Genomic DNA, 12113 nt, shown 5'->3' with positions numbered 1-12113 from the left:
AGGAAACAAACAAAAAAACTACAAATGATCATGCTTGGGGAAAGAAGTTCTGAAATTAAGGAAAAAAAAAGTCTGAAATAACTTGTTAGAAACGAACATGGCTAACTGACAACCTAGCATTTCCACTCTTACGCATATACCCGAACAATATTGAAAGCAGGAACACAAACAGATATTTGTACACCAGTGTTCATTGTACCACTGTTCACAAAAGTCAAATGGTGAAAACAATCTAAACGTCTTTCAACAGATGAATGGATAAATAAACTAAAATACACATTTAAAAAAATGGCATATTATTCAGCTATAAAGGGAAATGAAATTCTCATGCATGCCACTGCATGAATGAAGATGGAAAACATGATGATGAGCGAAATAAATCAATCACAAAAGGCCAAATATTATATGACTCCATTTATATGAAATATCTAGAATACAAAAATGATTAGAGACCAAAGTTCATCAGAGTTTACATGAGGTAGATGAGAGGGGGTAACGGGAGGGTACTGGTGATATTAGCAAATATGGTGAACGTAGTTAACGTCATTGAATTGTACATGTAAAAACGGTTGGTAAAGCAGAGGGTCAGCAAAAATGAGGGAAACCCTCCATGAAATGGATTGACACAATAGCTGTGACAACGGGCTCAGACATACCAACAATTTTAAGGATAATGTAGAACTGGACAACGTTTTGTTCTGTTATACATAAGGTCATTGGAGCAGACTCATGGTAACTAACAACAACGACATCAAAGGCTACTAAGCTCATCTCAGAAAGATTTAGGAACCCACTTGAAGAGGCAGCTACTGGCCAAAACTGAGACAGTTTGAGTTTCATTAGTGATAAAAAATTGCAATGAATTGTAACTCGTAAAATATGTTAAATACTTGTATTTTAAATGATTTTAAAAGCATCAATAAATGATCACCTTGTGAGAAGTCAAGGAAAACAAAAACCGAACTTGTTGACGATGAGTCAGCTCTGACTCGTGGTGATCCCATGCGTTACAGAGTAGAATTACTCCACAGCGTTTTCTTGGCTCAACGAGATGGATTGACGCAATGGGCTCAAACATAGCAAGGATTGTGAGGATGGCGCAAGACCAGGCACTGTTTCATATAGGGTAGCTATGAGTTGGAACGGCCTTGACGGCACCTAACAACAACAGTAAGAACAAATATTTAGGGAAGCAGATCACTAGGCTTTTTTTCCATGGCATCGTTGGGTGAGTTCAAACAACCAATCCTTAAGTTAGTAGATGAGTGCAAACCGTTTGCTCCACCCACGGACCTTAGGAGTCAAAGAACAAAGCTATTGTTTTGAAAACTAGTTATATAAAAGGAAAACATCAAACATTTATCTCTTTTCCTATATTAATTATGCTACTGTGATGAAGTTTCTCTTTATAAGATTATTCCAGCTAACATATGTAGGCAAAATGATAGAATTAATACATCACCATTCTGAAACCCCCAATAAATTGATGGGTCTAGGCATTGAGCCATCAATGGCTGCTAACTTCAATAAAGTATAAAAAACAGACATTACTTATCTTCTGTTGAAAGAACACAATATGACCAATAGCCTTGCCAAAGGGATAGAGCACCTCGTTAGTTAAACCTCAGCATCCAGCTATATATTTGCAGGAAATACATTGGATAGAGGAACATGTTTGTCATGGATTGAATTATGTCCGCCAAGATATATGTGTATCAACTTGGTTAAGCCACGTTTCCCAGTATTGTATGGTTATCCTCCATTTTGTGATTGTAATTTTATGTTGAGAGGATTAGGGTGGGATTGTAACACCACCCTCACACAGGTCACCTCCCTGATCCAAGGTAAAGCGAGTTTCCCTGGGGTGTGGCCTGCACCATCTTTTAACTCTCAAGAAGATAAAAGGAAAGGGAAGCAAGCAGAGAGTTGGGGACCTCATACCACCAAGAAAGCAGCACTGGGAACAAAGCGAGTCCTTTGGACCTGAGGTCCCTGCGCCTGAGGAGCTCCTTCACCAGGTGAAGACTGATGATAAGGACAGAGAGAGAAAGCTGTCCCCTGGAGCTGACACCCCGAATTTGGACTTGTAACCTACTAGACTGTGAGAGAATAAATTTCTCTTTGTTAAAGCCATCCAATTGTGGTATTTCTGTTATGGCAGTACTAGATAACTAAGACAATGTTCAACTGCACTATTATTATACAGTTAGCAAAAAAAATCCAGACTGTGGGAAAGTGTACTGGTTAAATGTATGGGATTCTTGGACAGGGAAATTTACAGGAAAAGAAAGGCACAGAGGGTAAATCTCTAGATTCAAAGATAATTAAAAATGTAGCACCTTAAGCAAAATAAGTAAGAAAAATCTAGAGAGTTTAGGGAGGCACACTTGGGTGACAAAACTATGAAGAAACACAAAGAAGTGATTACTATAAACTTCAGGTAGAAGCTACTTTGGGAAGTAGGGAGGTGCTGTTAAGAAGTTCTATTTTTTGACCTGGGTGGTAACTACAACAGTGCTCACCCTGTAATGATTTATGAAGGTATATCTTTTGTCTTATTTCTTTATTTTGCAACCCAGTTTAAAAAAAAAAAATCTGAGCAGCTAGATTATACACATTATAGCCAAAAAAACATAAATCTGTACTGTGAAAATCTCTCACAATATACCTATCGTCATATATATATAGGTGATTATTTTCTATTTAAGTCGTGGGGAAAAAAATGACATGATGGCAAAATGAAGAAAAACTGAAAGGCCAAAAGAAGAGTGAGATGAAGTAGCTGCTACATATATCCACATTCATTCATTTAACCCACAAAATTATAAAATTTGTAAGCTTCCGATAATTTAACAGAAGGGATGAAATAGTCGCCACTCTCTTGCTTTATATATTCTATTAATTCTTCCACTATGTTTTTCGGTTCTGATTCATCTGCCTTTAGAAATGAGATATTCATTTTCTTGAAATAAATATTTTTATGACAGGTGTACCATGTCAGTACAAGTATTTACCGCTTATTATTTCCTAAATATTTGCTATGTGCTGTATAGCACACTGAGTGTTTTTCACCTATGGTATACATCTCTAATAACACCACGCGGTAGGTTTTATTATCTCCATTTTATAAATGAAAAGCTGAGGTATATAGAGTAATCAGTTAATTTAATCAATAACATACAGCATATGTCTAGCATTGAAACCCAGCTCTGCCTGGCTGCAAGGTCAGGAAGGAGAAGAAGTCCTGGCTATGGAAAACGAAAACGAGTCACATATCGTACTAGATGTGTTCAGTCATTTAGCTTTTTCCCTCTGATAATTCTCTGACTTAAAAGCCAATGAAATTACCTTATTTTCTTTTAAGTTTGTGTTTCACCTCTCAGATCTAGAACAATCAGATTTTTAATACTTTTTAAGCAGACACACTAGCCTTCTTCTGCTTCATTGATATGATTTGCAATTTATAATAAATAACTGGAAATCGGGCTTACATAACATCGTTTTCAAGTAAGGAGCAATACATCAAAGGTGGTAAGAGACCAGGCTATCAAGATTCGGGTCATAAATGTGCATCATAATAGCAGATACTTGGAAACAATCTAAACATTCAACTCTAAGGAAATGATAAATCCTTTACCAAAAAAAGGCAATATTACAGAATGATTCAATTCATGCTTTTGAAGAGCATTTCATAATAAAGGAAATTGTCTTTATATCACGTATGGACCATGCTCAAACCCCACCTCTGGGACTTAGCTGCGTGACCTTGAGCATTCTGTTTGAATCTTCAGTGCTTCAGTTTGCCCTCAGGAAAACAGAAATGATGTTCATAAACCTACCTTCTAGGGTTACTGGAGAGAATTAAATTACCATAATGTTCAGAAAATAAAGCACGCTTTCTACGCTTGTTTGCCAGCCACTCCCTCCCCACCCCTACTCCCACGAAGTATTTTTGTAAGCACCACTAGGCTATTTTTTTTTTTTTTTTGCATGTTACTGTAAAAAAATTAGCATAGAGCACTTATGGAAATACCTCTGGGGGGATGGAGCGGTTGGCAAACAAATGTAAAAGGTGTGTGTCATTTGCATAAAAATACAGACAATAATGTGAGCGAAGCTCTTGGGAAAATATATAACTCAGAGAAAACTCAGGACGTGGTAGATATTATTTAAAAGTGGGAATATTTTTAGATGTACTACATTTTATTAAATTCTTCTTCCATCAGAGTGAACAATCTATATGGAAGTAACGAGCCCTGGTTGCAAAGTCTATTCAGTTATTAGGTTGCAACCACGTAAGGGAAACCCTGGTTGCGTCGTGGTTAAGTTCTACTGCTGCTAACCAAAGGGTCGGCAGTTCGAATCCGCCAGGAGCTCCTTGGAAACTGTGTGGGGCAGTTCTACTCTGTCCTGTAGGGTTGCTACGAGTCGGAATCGACGGCACTGGGTTGGTTTTTTGGTTAATCATGTAAGATAGATCTACTATCAAGAAAAAAAAAATTTTTTCATCTGTTTGTGAGACAAGAAATACCGTCATCTTAGTTTCCTCGGGCTGCGTAACAAAATACCACAAAGTGGGGGCTTTAAACCACATAAATTTTTTTTCTTACAGTTCTGGAGGCTGGAAGTCTAAATTTAGGCTGTCAACAGAGCTATATTCTTTAGAGAAGGATCCTTTTTTGTCTCTCAGCTTCCGATGTTTCCTGGTGCTCCTTGGCTTACAGCCGATCCTCACATGCTGTCTGCCCCTTGTGTGTGATTCCCTTTCCATATTTGTCATCCTCGTTTTATAAGATACTCATCACAAAAGATCAGGACCCACTCTACTCCAGTCTGATGTCGCTAATTTAACTAATAAAATCTGCAAAGAAAACACCATTTCCCCAAAGAAGTCACACTCACAGGTACAGGGGTTAAGACTTCATCATATCTTTTTTGGGGACACAATTCAATCTATAACACTCACGTTCTTGATGATTAAATAAGCTGAAAATATTTTACAAACCTATACAGATTGTATGCGGCCTTGGTGTTCAGTGGTAGAATGCCCACCTTCCCTCCACGTGAGAGACCCGGGTTTGATTCGTGGCCAACGCACCTCACACGCAGCCACCACCCATGTTTCAGTGGAGGCTTGCATGTCGCTAAGATCCTGAACAGATTTCAGCAGAGCTTACAGATTAAGATGAGCTAGGAAGAAAGGCCTGGCTATCTACTTCTGAAAAATTAGCCAGTGAAAACGCTATGGATCTCAATGGTTCAATCGCATTGTACATGGAGTCACCATTGGTCAGAGGTCAACTCTACCGCAGCTAATAGCGACATCATATCACTTTTGCTATTACAGAGCAATTTGATGTTTTCTACATAGAGTTCTTATTTGTAATTTGGTTCACAGCTGCCTCAGTTAGCAGGGAAACTCGTCTGTATATATTTCCAAGACCAACACAGCCAAGTGTGGGAATTTATGCGTGTTCTGGAGGAGGTGGAACAGAGTTCTGGCTCTGAAATTTCTCTGGTACACTGACATCTGATATTCATATGGGAAAGCAGGTACAGACCTCAATGAAACAAGAGCCAAGAAAATACATTTAGATATAATTTTCTTCTTGAATCATATCAATTTATTGTAGATGTCTCTAGAAATATTTCAAACGGATGAAACATAGATATTGCTGAACAACCTCAAACTATACATTCTCAAGGTCCCCTTTAGACAATAATCTTGCCAGTGGTTTTACTCTGATGGTTGACCTAGCTGGTCATAGATGACATTCTCAAAATGCCTACTGCAGGGTTCTGGAGTTTTCTGGGAATATGCTGCTCTGGGCTAAAGCCTAGAAATCAGGACTTATCTCCTCTTGACATCCGTCTGACAGCAAATACTGTTCCTAAAGCCAATGGGATTCTTTGACCCTTTTGAGGCAGTAGATTTGGAGGCCATTGGCGGGCACCAGCAAATGAGTAAGGGAATAATCAAAGTTTGCATTGGTGAGCTCTTACATAATTTTAACCTCAATGTCACCAGCATTCAGTATCCTAGGGGTGTCTACCAATCCAGAGGTTTTAAATAAATGCTTATTTTTTAATCATTATTTTTAAAATATTGCCATTTTACACTATTTCCTCTAGGTTCCCCTTCTCTTTTTTTCAGTGACTAGCTGTTTATAGGGTCGCTATGAGTCGGAATTGACTCGACGGCACGGGGCTTGCTTGGCTTGGGCTAGCTGTTTTCACTGGGCACAGGAAGTCTGAGTCCACACAAGCTATTTATTGCTAGCAACAAAGAGTCAGTTCACACTGTAGTATTTTTCACAGATATAAACCCACAGAGGTTGGGTTATGAACTGAAGTCGATCGTCTTAATCACCTGTTTCCTCAGTGTGGTGTAGTTCATTAGGATTCCTGGGCTTAAATGAAAATATCAACCCCTGTTGTTTGGCACAGAAACACTAGATGTCAGCATTGCTCTTTTTCTTCCAAACAAAGGGTTTAGTGGATGATGTCATAGTCTGCTCTGTCTTTCAGATAGGACATTGGACAAGCAGGAAATCTGTACGGTCAAAGAATCTTTTACTGAGCTAGTACCTGCCTTACACTCTGGTTCTCTATGGCTATTATTAGTATTGTTTTAAATTACCGTGATTACCATTTCTCTTCCGGGACCAGAAATATTTTTATGGAAAAATTAAAGGCAAAATAAAAAGTATAAAAACAAGAAATGGGTATTTGCCAAGGCCTCGTTAATTTTTTAAAAAATCCAACTGGCACTAATCACTTCCCCACATAGCTATAAATGCTAAGCGCCTTTGAAAACTTGGCAAATACGGATCAGAGATTTAATACAAATAACAGCATATAGGAAGGCATTCTGTATCAAATATTTTTAAATTAAACCTTTTGTTAATATTGTTTTATTTATACTACAGATATTTAATTTTTTTTTTTTAATTGTGTATTAGGTGGGAATTTAGATAGAAAATTAGCTTCCCATTCGATAGTTTGTACATAAAGTGTTCCCTACACTGGTTTCATTCCCCACAATGTGGCAATACTCCTTCCATTTCCTATGTCCCCCATTTCCTTTCACCCTGAATTGCTACCACTTCCTGTCTTCTCATCTTTGCTTTTGGGCAAATGTTGCGCTTTTGATCTTGTATAATTGCTTGTTCTAAGAAGCACATTCCTCTCGGGTGTTGTTGTTTATTTTATGGATATAGTATGGATCTTTAAGAATGGCTGTGGGTCAGAAAGCAATATTTAAGCATTTTGTCTCTGGCAGAAAACAAAAATGAAAATATCTTGAAACATAATTCACCAGTACTTTTGTATCTGAAACTTCCCACACGGTCTCTGTCAATCGGTAAGCACAAATTTTCAAATGACTTGCGTAGGGACTGTTATGAATTGAATTGTATCCCCCAAATATGTGTGTCAACTTGGCTAGGCCATGGTTTCCAGTATTTTGTGACTGCCTACCATTGTGTCATCTGATGTGATTTTCCTATGTGTTGTAAATCTTATTACCTCTATAATGTTAAAGAGGGAAGACTAGAGGCAGTTATGATAATGAAGGAAGACTCAAACTACATATTAGATTGTATCTTGAGTCAATCTGTTTTGAGATATCAAAGAGAGAAGCAAGCAGAGAGACAGGGGGACCTCATTACCACCAAGCAAAAAAAGCCTAGAATGCTTGTCCTTTGAACCCTAGGTCCCTGCTCTAAGAAGCTCCAGAACCAGGAAAAGATTGATCACAAGGATATTCCTCCAGAGCTGACAGAGAGAGAAAGCCTTCCCTGGAGCTGATGCCCTGAATTCAGACTCCTAGCCTTCTAGACTGTGAGAGAATAAATTTCTCTTTGTTAAAGCCATTCACTTGTGGTATTTCTGTTATAGCAGCACTAGACAACTAAGATAAAACCCAGTGCTGTCGAGTCGATCCTGACTCATAGTGACCCTATAGGACAGAGTAGAAGACAACTAAGATAGGGACTAAATTTTATTCAAGGTTCTTTACCATCCGCTTGAATCCGTTAGCTGGTTTTCATTTGGCATTTATTCATTCAATTATTTATTAACTTAATTCATTCAATTAATAGTTACTGGTGCCTTCTACTATATTTTTACACAAATAACACACACCTTCTACATTTGTTTGCCAACTATGCCCTCTCCCAAGGTATTTTTGTAGCAACATTATGTCAATAGTTTATACATGTTGCTCCCAAAAAATTAGCAGAACATGCTTATGAAAATACCTCATGGGGAGAAGACACAGTTGGGAAACATAGAACGCACACATTATTTGTGTAAAAATAAAGCATATATTCTCTGCCATCTTCTGGGCATTGAGGCTGCTATAACGAACAAGAAAAACACTGCTAACACTCTCATGGAGATTACTTTCAAGGGTGGGGTACAGAGACTGACAGAAAAAGTATGCAATAAATGTGTCATATAATCTTGAGAAAATAGTCCCCTTAAGAAAGAAAAAGTAGAATGAAGGGCTAGTACATAAAGGAATTAGTAAAACGAGGATAGTCTTAAAAGACGTACATGAGAAGGTGGCATCTGAGGCCAAATCTGAATAAAGTGAGAAAGTAAACCACGAATTACAAACTATGGAACAGCAAGTATAAGACTTTGGAATAGAAATGAACTTGCTGTGATTTGGGATGAACTTGTAGCCTGAGCGTCATGAAGTAGAATAAACGTATAGATGATCAGTTTGGGGACATTAAAGGATTGAGATCGCGGAAGGTCTTGTGATGATGATGACTGGGACTCAATATATGCCAGGCAGTTTTTAACCACTTGATGGAGTGAAACCTGTGAGAACCAAAACTTGACGTCACTGCCTTTTTTTCTGAATCTTGCAAGCTTTCTGCCTTTGACAGGATGCAGTCTTACCAATTTTCTGTGGCTCTCTATTAGTGGAAAATGTGTGAGTTTGAATTTCCCTTCTCTGACAGTTTTCTGCCTTGCTCAGGTTGCCGATTTTGTAGGTCAACTGGGCGGCAAGCCCTTTTGGTTTACTGCGTACATTCGGTATGCATTCATTTAATCGTCACAACAACCCTATGAGAGAGAGTTTTTTTTTTTTTTTCTACTTTAAACATGAGAGAACTGGCTTACATAGAGTTTAAGTAATTCCCTAAATTCACAGAGCTAGTATTAGTGGAGCTGGAGTATAAAGTAAAACATTTCCACTCCAGAATTTGTACTCTTGACCATTAAGCCACTGTAAGGAGTGGACATTTTATTCTAAGCCTTTATGTATGTATGGTATTCCTAATGCTGTGTTACAGCAGTGAAGTAGGAGATACCAGGAGGTACAAGAAAAGATACTAAAAATAGAGGCTTCCTTTTTTTTTTCCTTTGTAATACTTTTACTTTGAGACATGATAGAAAAATCTTGCAGTTACACATAGAAAAATAAGACATGATCCAGGTTGATAGTGACGATAATCCAACAAGAAAACTTTGTCAGCTGACATAGAAGCTGAAGTTCTGAGTGTGACATCCTGCAGAGCTGGAAGGAATAATTAGTACTCTTCCCCTTCTTTCTCACCCTCTCCTTCGACCTCCTCATAGTCCTCGAGGGCAGCCATGTCCTCACAGGCCTCAGAAAACTCTCCTTCCTCCATTCCCTCACCCAGGTACTAGTGAACAAAGGGATGCTTGGTGTACATCAGGCCAAACTTGTGGTTTAGGTGAGCCCAGATCTCAGCAATGGCTGTGGTGTTGTTCAACATGCACACAGCTCGCTGCACTATGGCCAGATCTCCACTAGGTACCACAGGGGGAGGCTGGTAATTAATGCCAACATTGAAGCCAGTGGGGCACCAATCCACAAACTAGATGCTGCGCCTGGTCTTTAGGGTGGCAATGTCAGCATTGACATCTTTTGGAACCACATCGCCATGGTAGGACAGGCAGTAAGCCATGTATTTACCATGACAAGGGTTGCATTTCACCATCTGGTTGGCTAGCTCAAAGTAAGCACTGGTAATCTCTGCTACAGAAAGGTGTTCATGGTAGGCTTCTCTGCAGAGATGATGGGGGGCATATGTGATCAGAGGGAAGTAGATGTGGGTATGGAGCACCAGGTTGGTCTGGAATTGTCAGATTGACATTCAGGGCAACATCGAATCTAAGGGACACAGTGATACTGGGATACTTAGTTCTGCATCAAACTTACTATTTGATATTTAATATGTCTTTGCCTGTTGAAGCCTCAGTTTTCTCTTCTGTAAAATAAATGTGAAGTTATGGATCGAAGTTCACAAATTGGTAACCTAAGGGATGGTTATGTTGTTGCTGTTGTTGTTGGAGTGGATTGAATTAGCTTAAAACACTTGAAATTAGAAGATTCCATATAAAATTATAGACTTAAGGCTATAATTGAAAAATCTTTTAAAAATAGCATTATTGAGCTTGTATTCTGCAAACCAGCTGGTCGCCTGGAATTGAGCAATGGATGAGCCCCCTCAGTTGGAAAAGGAACTCTCTACTTCCCTAGAATTCCAGTGCATCAGCCATTTATATGATCTGTCAGGCCATGATAGGCATTTTTAATGAAATATGGTGGTCCAGCTGTTCTCTGAGTTCTTTTCTAGACTTATAATTTACGCTTATTTTTCTCCAGTGATATCAGAGATTAGGTGGTATACAAGGGTCAGTTATTGAGGGAGAGGAAGCAGGTAAATGAAAGGGAGATTGGCATACTAAAGAAGTTTTTCAACCTCAGTGTTTTTAGGGACATCCCTGTTCAATACTAAAAACCCAAACCCACTGCCATTGAGTCAATTCCAACTCACAGCGACCCTATAGGACAGAGTAGAACTGCCCCATAGGGTTTCCAAGGAGCCCCTGGTGGATTCAAAGTGCCAACCATTAAGTTAACAGCTGAGCTCTTAACCACTGTGCCACCAGGGTTTTCTCCCTGTTCAATAGAGGAAAAGGATGAACTTGTGGTAGACCAGAAGGCTAGAGAAGCTAGGCATTGTTCTTATTTCTTTCCATTGGCTCTCCATAGTGTGATAGATTTATTTTGCTTAAAATTATGAATTTACAATCCATCAACATATGGAAAGGAAATATACACATAATCATATTTTCCAAAGCCAAATAAAATGATTTTAATTCATTGCTATTATAAATAATTTAGCTGATATTTTCTAGTTGTTGCTTGAATGGATCTACATATTAGAAGAGAATTTCAAAATGCATTTGGACACTCATAATAGCCCAGTTCAAATGGAATTCCCTCAGAATGCAACATCTTTACTTTTATAAGGACGAAAATACATAGGTGTTTCTCTCCTATAACCCATTTCGCTTTTCTGTTCCTCCTCTTCAGGGCATTGTGGTATAGAACGGTGAAAAGTCTGCCTTTTGCCCACTATTGGAAGCTGAAGCGATATTGTGGTAAAACAAAAGACACAGAGAAGTGCTGAAGTCATTGGCTTCCTGTTCTAACCTTAACCTTCCTTTTGATGGTATATTTTCTTGCTTCTCTCATTTCTGAGATAAGAGGTAAGATAGAAGATAAGAACAACAAAACTAAATCAATTTTCACATATCAAATTGCACATAGTGATAAGAACTAACACCTTTTAAGAAAAAAAAACTAGTACTAAGCAAAATGAAAATAGAATATAAATGTACAAGGCCCGATAGATATAAAATATACTCTTCTAATAAATTTGCCACAAATTTCCTTATTTAATCCCCGCCTTTCAGGATTGCCAGATAAAGCCCAATTATTGGCAGGGACAAAGAGGTCCAGTTTAAAAATAGTTAAAGATATTCAAATATGTTTTAAAGATATTCTGATAATATCTTCTTTTTGATCATAACTGAGCTTTGTTTCATGTCAAGTTTTTAATCATCTAAACGCTTTCCTCTAAGTACTTTTCCAAGATAAAGGTCTTTGAAAAGCTACAAACTTCACAACCAGGACAAACGGAAAAGTATGCTAATAGCCTCCCTAGAGAAAGCAAAACTGAATACTTCTGTGTTTTTTTCCAGAGATCTCAGCAGACATTTGTCTGAAAGTGAGAACCATCTAGATGACAGCAGTGGACAAGAGGCTCAAATTCCACAGC

General features: G+C 38.3%; 1 pseudogene; it reads right to left on the bottom strand.

The window, feature by feature from the left end:
* Positions 1 to 8247: 8247 nt before the first annotated feature.
* Positions 8248 to 12113, bottom strand: part of LOC100664280 (tubulin alpha chain-like) — a 30950-nt pseudogene continuing 27084 nt past the window's right edge.

This window comes from Loxodonta africana, chromosome 21 (assembly GCF_030014295.1).
Source record: "Loxodonta africana isolate mLoxAfr1 chromosome 21, mLoxAfr1.hap2, whole genome shotgun sequence".
Taxonomy (NCBI): domain Eukaryota; kingdom Metazoa; phylum Chordata; class Mammalia; order Proboscidea; family Elephantidae; genus Loxodonta; species Loxodonta africana.
This window is presented reverse-complemented; position numbering and strand designations above follow the sequence as displayed.